Below are 8,183 nucleotides of genomic sequence, written 5' to 3' on the forward strand. Positions count from 1 at the left end.
CCGGCTGATCCTCAAGTCACAGTGCATGCAAAAGATGTAAATATAAGTATATCCAAAACTGAACCATAACAGTTCCTTGTTCAAGAAAGTATAGTAAGAACCAGAAAACCTAACTTGACTGGTTTTTTAGTATAAAGACACTAAGAATAGGAACTTAGAAACAGTGACCAAGGTAAGTATACTTAAATGAAGGAAAAGAAACATAAAAGCCTATTACAAATAAACTATTCAGGTTTGAAGACAAGACATTTTGTAGGGAACTGTCTGAAGCAACAGATAACGTACTAAAGGCCACCACGTAGAAGTACAGCAAGAAATCAACACCAGCTAGATGTTAAAGGAACAGAAAAAATGAGGTTATATAGCTAAACAGAAGGCTACAAATATGTCACATATTAAAAAGAAAAATTATAGAAGAAATGGAAAAAGGAAAAGAAAAAAACTTTCACTTGCAGAACAAAAATAAAAACAACAGGAAGGCACAGGACAAGCTCAGAATGGCAAATGTCATTAATTAAAAAAAGTATCACAGAATACAAAACTACTTTTGTTTTCCATGGTCTTCCCTTGAGAATTTGTCCCGGTCCTCTTATCAGTACCTTTAAAGAGCACCAAAAGTTTCGTGTGTGTTTTGGCAGGATTCCCAGCTAAAACACACCCGTCCGTCGCATCCCTTTCGGTGGGGGGAACAGACCCCTTTTATTAAAAGAATGTGATATTTAATGTGTTTCTTTTCCTAAGTCACACACCATCTTCTAGAAAGTGACTTCTATTATAGACTTTAGGATGAGTAAGTCCAGTTTCTTCATCACAGTACTAATCCAGTTCTACAATTCAAGCAAAATTCTGCCCTCACTAATTCTGAATTCAGTAGTGACACTCCTGTTAAGCAGGTCAGGATTTCGATCTTTACATTCCCAAGTTCTTAGCTGCCTCCTCTCACTTCCTCCTTGATAGGTATTTACTGTTCAGACCTGACTTTCAAAACCTTATAAAACCTTGACACAATCAAGCATGAGGAGTATGAAAAGGACACAAGATACTGAAATCCTTACTTTTTGTGATCCTACTGCTTAGCAGAGGTTCAGTCACTAAGAAATTTTCTGCTGGCAAGACAAAAACTTCACATCTACTAACGTACATCTTTAGGCTGTGAACAGAGTTGACCGTATCTAGAAAGGCCACTAGATGCCTCAAAAAGATACTGTCGCTAGAAAACAGAATACATGTATCAACCTCTTCCGCCCCACCATCTAACAAGCATTCCAAAAACTGCAAACGCACAGCTGAAACTATGCTCATCGCTCCTGCAGCACAATTAGCTTTCAAAACATGAAGCCACAAGATGATGCAGGGAGTAAGTTCTGTGTTGCAGTGAGACAGACTCATGCAAAAGGTCTTTTCATGTCCGGACTATGAAAAATGTATAAAATAATGAGAAAAACCTTGGTGAAATTAAATACTTCAAAAGACAGAAAAGCAATCAAGTTATGTTGCAGCCCACAGAAAAGTCTTTTTAACTCTTAGATAGCAGACCAGAAAGTAAATACCACATATGAAGGCTCCTGGTCTAGATATACGTAAATTCCCCTGTAAAAGGAGTACCAGAAAGTACAGCACAGGCGTACAGCCCAATCCCATCCTTTGTGAAAAGATTCCATTACAAGTAGTAATCATTATTGAACCTTTTAGCCCAGATGTAATTCCTTACATGTTACAACAAGTTTCACATGCATTGTGAATTTCAGCCAAGGTTGATGAAGTTCAATAACTTGGCTAACCAACCATGTGTACTACTCATTACAGAAGTAATAAATAGATTCATCAAAACGGACATGAAAAAGCAGTATGAACATCTGACACCATTTTGAGCTTACTCAATAAGAAAAATAGATTATAGAAGTCCAAGAAGACCTTTTAATATTTACAATATGTAACAAGTAGACAGCTGGAGCCTTACATAAAGCAGAGCAGTATTAGTATTCCACAATACTAAGCCAGAGTTAAAACAGTGATGGCACTCATAGAAAACTCAATCATTATGACCTACCATAAAGTTTCAGATTACAGCACTGTAAATTACAGAGAATTTTCTTCCATTATTCAAACTTTGAAAAGAATAGCATTTAGAAGTTTTTTTAGTTGTTCAAAATGCATCAGTACTAATCCCTGACTAACAGCTACTAACATCCCACAACAGAAAGAGTTAAAGGTACCACCCCACAGGCATGATCCCCTCCCTAAACTGTGCTTTTCCGCACCAATTACCCAGATAATGCACTCTGGCCAAATCCTGCAAGATCCAGGCTCCCCCGGAAAATCCCTGTACTCCCATTCCCCAAAACCACTGCTACAACAATATTCATGCCTGCTGCAAACTCTGGACTTCCCCAAAGAAAATACCTGAAAAAGTTAGCATAGTGTAAGTTTGTTTTTTAATGTGCGTTTAAGGAAGAATCAAGAAACAAAAATTCCATAGAGACACCAACATTTTTATGGTAGGGCTTCTCGTGTGGTTTAAGATAATCTACGTCAAGTGTGGTCCACAGCACAGGGATCACAGGACTTAAAATCAGCCTTTAATTTTTCAACATTGCTTTTCCCATGAGTTCTTCATTAAGCAAGCAGTTTTTCCTCATGAGAATGACTAACTCTGTCGAAGCCAGAGTAACAGCACGAAGCTAAAATACAGAGCTGCGTATACAATACCAGACTGTATTAGGCTGAAGGATAACTGTTTTCTCCCCTCACTCTCCCCACCCAACCACATTTTATAAGGGCTTAAAAACCAAACCCTCATTGCCACTGTTTCGCTGGTGAAGGACGGCAAGGACACAGTGTCTACACAACACAGCTGTGCTGGCAGAAGACCCTGTAAAAGTCACATCAGCAAAACAACGTTTCTTCTCACAAGAGGTTATTTTATTCTCCCAGGGCAAAGCATACACACACCGGCTGCACCCAGACGAGCTTTTCTGTTAATATAGTGTTAAAACAGTGGAACATGTGATATGTGGAGCCTAGAACTCATCAAAAAAATTAAAATATACATCTATACATCAAGGAACAGCTCTTTCATGCTTTTGAAAGCCCAATAAATACAAAAGTATTCCATGAAAACAATTTCAGGGACAGCTACGACTTGGCCAAGAAAAATAATCCAAGGTTTTATACTGCTGATCTTTGTCTGCTTCACAACAAGCTTTGAACCCAAACCTCCATAAATAATATTCACTTCAGTTCCCCACACGTGAAACACTTCCAGTATGAAAACATACAATCATGCAAAGGCTGTAATAGTTGGTTCACCACAAGTTATGCTGGTTTAGCAGGAACATAAGATGTATCTTAGCAAAATCCCAGTATTTCACTTCTCTTTGCGCCATCGAGCTACAACAGAATTACATAAACTCCTCTTAATAGGAGCAGGCAGAAGTTTCAACTTACTAATCCACAGGAATTCATGCATTTCTGAACACTAATTTTGACTCAAGACAACCAAATCTTTTCACTAAATTAAAGAAAATATCTAGAAAGTAAGAAAAGACCATTCAAGAAGCATTGTCAGAAGCTTCTTCCCCCACGTCACATCTTTTTTTTTCTGCTCTCATAACAAAAAGGGACACAAATAATAGACAATTACTGGAAAACAAACAACTTGCTGTTTATTAGTCATGATAAAACATACAAAAAAATAAGTTTACACTGAAGAAATCATCAAGCAAAGTTAATGTACAAACAGTATTGAGAAAAATAACAATACAGAACAAACTTTGTTTCCCAAAACAAACTATCCAACAAAAACAGGCTGATTTTGTCAAGGCTGAAAAAATTCAGGTGTGACAGGATAAGAAAAAATTCCAAACCCATACAAGAAATCAGAAAGTGAATCTGAAATAGAGGCCTATCTTGAGCAGTTCCTTTGTAGAAGTCCTGCCGGTTGTATAACATGTAAATACTATTTCATCTGGAAGCAGACAAAATTAGAATACAAAATTCATGCTTTCAAAGAAAAATGTGCACATTTTTCAAGGAAAATTTGCAATATACCTCAAAAATAGAGTTGAATGATTCCTTACTGAGATTCAAACACCTGCAGGTTTACACCACCGAACTCCATGCAGCAGAGTGAATGTATTTAAGATGGTCAGACTACTACTACTAAAATGAGTGTCCTCGATGGTAGTTTTAAGGGTCTATTGTATATCTCCCATATGACCCAAGTTTGACTTAAATGAGACCATTCACTGGTGTAATTAGGATTCAGCAAATCTTACCTCCTTTGTGGAGGCCGACAAAGCCGGCCTCAGTAAAAATGCTGTCACCCACAAATAAACCCAGTAACTTCTGCAACTAGAATGGTTCCCTATGCCCACAAAATTCTCTTCTCTGCAGGTACAGAGCACTCAAATTTTGATTTAAGAAGGTGTTCTTTTTCATCACACTTTTCCTATCTCTCCATTGACAACAGATCTAGGGCATAGTGGTGAAAGCTAGCCAATGCCTACCAGAGACCTCAAATGATCTTCAGGAGAAATTTAGATAAGCTCTAAAAGCTTAATTTCATTCCTCTTATGGGTAGTAGTTTAAGTAGCCATTACTCAATCAGCTACTTCTCAACTGGCGTAAGAACGCAACAATTCTGAAGCTATGCAATATGACGCTCCCCCAGTAAAGCAAACCTCCATAAGCTTCTGTCAGTATGTGAACAAGGACATAGTCAAAGCACAGCTGTCCGGCCACGTGGATTGTATCATTCAGGCACACGGTTACGTAGATTTTACTCTCCTTTTATACACAGACAAAAGAAAAAAGCTACTGAAAATGACTTTTTTAATACAATAACATGACAACAGAAAAACAGGTATCTTGGGATCTTGTTGAACTGAATTAATGCAGGCTCTGTATGCTCACTGGAAAGCGAGACTCCTAGCTTTCCAATAGTTTAAAGTTCTATTCCCGCCCTGACAGCATCACATCTTAGATGCTATTGGTCCCAGAAGCAACACCAGACCACTGAAACTTTACTGTTTGTTCTTCTCCAGTAAGGGAGACAGAAAAGTTTACAGTATTTTGGGAAGAGAATGATTTAAGAGGGGCAGCCATTCTACATTGCTCAAAGAAGCAAAGTGTTCAAACAATGTTCTGAATGAGGTGCAGGCGATACAGTGGAAGGTAGAAGATAAACTGCAGAGTTACATAATTTGTATTTATCACAAAAACACCAGCACACGTGAACAAAATGTAATCACCTACATGTTACCATGATGACTAAAACTAAACAAATTGTCAATTAACACATTGCCACAATGTCAGCTTCTATAGCTTCACGATATTCAGTCATGTTTGTGTATGTGGCGAAACCCTCACTGCAGCTGACTATGACATTTGATACTGGGAATACACCTCACTGAATGTATTTTATTCTGATAAATACATATTCTTCCATTCTGATAGCTGAGTTCCAAACACTTTCAGCTCTGATTCTCTTCCCCCAGTTTCATTCACATACTGATGCTCAAGTACTGGCTGATTTTCTTTAAAGGGATGCAAATCAGTCATGGGTGTAGCATAAATCAATTTTAAAAGAAAGAATGGAACAATATAGCTGCTAATGATATTTTAGTAGTTAAGAGATGTAGGTTGCTTTGCATTTTTTTGGTTTGTAAAAAAACACATTTTAATTAACCATGTCATCATCTGCTAAAATTTTAATTATTTTTAGTTGTAACTTAATCAGACTCTGAGTTTAAAAACCTCAGTGATGTGCTACAGTCCAACGTGCACACATTTTGCAATAATCATTTTTTATTACTAACTATGTCACACTGGCTTTCCACACCTGAAATGTAATACACCAATAGAGTCATCACGGAAAAAAAAAAAACTATGAGGGGGGAATAAAACCAAAAAGTTTCTGTTTATCATTTATAAATTAAAGGGCCAGTTAGTCAAAACAACTTCTTAAATCATAAAGCAGATGTTTAATTGTGATAAATAATAAGCACATTTCCCGGCCTTTTGCATCAGTATGACAAAAGTTGCTAATGCTGAAGTTTTGTAGAAGAAATAAAAGAAATACACTAACTTCTCAAAGTATCTGCAGAACGAAAGTTCACTGGAGCAGTGACTCACCATTTAAGTACTGATTAATAGGCCCTAATATATGAATTTTCTCCTGGCTAGGACCTCTTCATTGCATAGCAACGAAAGTGCCAGTAAAAAGAGAATTCCATTTAACCAAACATTAATTGGCAGGTATGTGAAGAAATAATCTAAAACATTTCCACAATTTTCCACATTTCATGCTTTACTCTGGTAAAACCTAATCATCATCATCATCATGGCTTGGCTTCACAAATGAAGATCTGGGACGGGCTTTTCCCACGCTCACTGAAGCAATGAGTGCACCCTCTGGGCCTGCGCGGTGGGTTTTTTAGGTGAGGCGCAGCGTGTGCGGAACCGACTCCACCCTTTACACCTGAGGTTCATCTGCCAGCTCCTAGCGAGCCTGGACAGTGACAGCGAAGTCCTCGGGTCGTAGGTTTGGTTAGAGTGTCCTTCTCTTAGATGGAGCCTTACAAGGCTAAACGAGCTCCATCTGCCCGGGTTTGGAGTCAGAGTTGTCCTTCTCCTAGGATGGTTGCCCGAAGGCTAGTGAGCCCATCCTGCCCATGGATACACTTTGTCTGATGCTTCAGTTGAGACCTGTCTGGCCTGGGAAACCCTACCAGAGGCAAATGCCACCACCAGCACAGCTCTCAACCTCACAAGGGCATGCAAGCTCATTCCCCACGGCAAGGGGGTGCCCATGAAAAAGTAAACCTAATCAAGAAAAGCAATATAACACAACACACTATTACTGAAGCTTCTGGACTTTCTTCAGTATTCAAAAAAAAAAAAAAAACCAGTTTTCTCAAAGCCAAAAGTGGCTTTTATTTTCTTCAGACAATCTGTTCCTGTTCTGGGCATCCCTTACAAAAGCAATTAACAGATTTCTTTTGACCTTCACATAGGAGAAAAATCAGAATTGCAGTTTGAGCAATGGTTTGGTTGTGATTATCAATACAACTTTGTGATAAAATCTTGGAAAAGCATTATGAAAATCTCTACTTTGTGGAATCTGCATGACTGCTCAGAACATATGCATTTTGCCCTCCCGTAATATACTGCAACACTACTTACATTTCGCTACTCATACATACTCTAGCAGTCACAATAGGGTAGATGCAACCACACCCAATACAGAGAACGGAACATGTTGTAGTTTCAAGGTCATACAGCTATGTGAATCCTAAAAACAGAGAACAATATTTACACAAGTCATAGAAAAACACAAGAGCTATACAACCTGGTATTAAATCCAAGTAATACAATTCAAAAAAATGAATTGATGTGAGAAGCCTGCTTACACACGTAGTCGAAAATATGACATCTCTTCATAAAATTAAACCTAGGTGAACAGCTGACATGCTTTTTAAAATTTCGAGTTCTAGCCCTAATAATTTAGAACACAAACAACAAAATTACAGGAGCATTTACTAAGAACAGGGAAAAGCACCGAGTCTCTTTTGTTTCGTATTTTCAAAGATCAACACCGCCCCCTAGTGGAGACATTAGGAAGGACGCCTGGCCCCATCCAGGAAACACTCCCGGGAAGGGTTTTCTCGTCACCCAACTGATGCCGAGACCGTTAAAACAGAAAAACAATGCACACAAAACCGCACTGTCTTCAATTCCTCACGGTGGAAAAAGTCTTACTGACTTTAAGCGAAGAGACTGACAAACTCCTGCTTAAATGTACATAGAACAATAAGGTTTTATAAAGAGAATGATTGACACAAGACTAAACTGTTCAGTAAGTCAGACTTCTTTGCACAACATCGGCTTTACTATGACCAAAGTTACCTCAACCTTTGATATGATACTCTGCCTAAATTTTTGATTGAGTTTAAAATATAGAGGAGAAAAAAATCAAAAGAATATTTGGACTGCACTGTCAGAGGAAAAAGCTTCAAAAATGAAAAAATATGAAAACATTTTACTAATAACTCTTGATCTGCTATGATCTCTTTATATTGTAAGAACAGAGTAACTCATTAACCTTTTCCAGTTGCTAATGAAAATTAATGAAGTGTTTATAAATCCTTCTTTTTTTAAGTCTATTTTTTTCCACACTCTTT

At 37.9% G+C, this 8,183-nt stretch overlaps 1 protein-coding gene across 1 annotated transcript in view; it reads right to left on the reverse strand.

The window, feature by feature from the left end:
• LOC104500485 (WW domain-containing oxidoreductase-like) overlaps positions 1–8,183 on the reverse strand; it is a gene marked incomplete at both ends in the record, with an annotated part of 23,064 nt that overhangs the window by 11,179 nt on the left and 3,702 nt on the right. The window lies entirely within an intron of this gene.

The sequence above is a fragment of the Buceros rhinoceros genome, unplaced genomic scaffold (assembly GCF_000710305.1).
Source record: "Buceros rhinoceros silvestris isolate BGI_N320 unplaced genomic scaffold, ASM71030v1 scaffold16059, whole genome shotgun sequence".
Classification (NCBI taxonomy): domain Eukaryota; kingdom Metazoa; phylum Chordata; class Aves; order Bucerotiformes; family Bucerotidae; genus Buceros; species Buceros rhinoceros.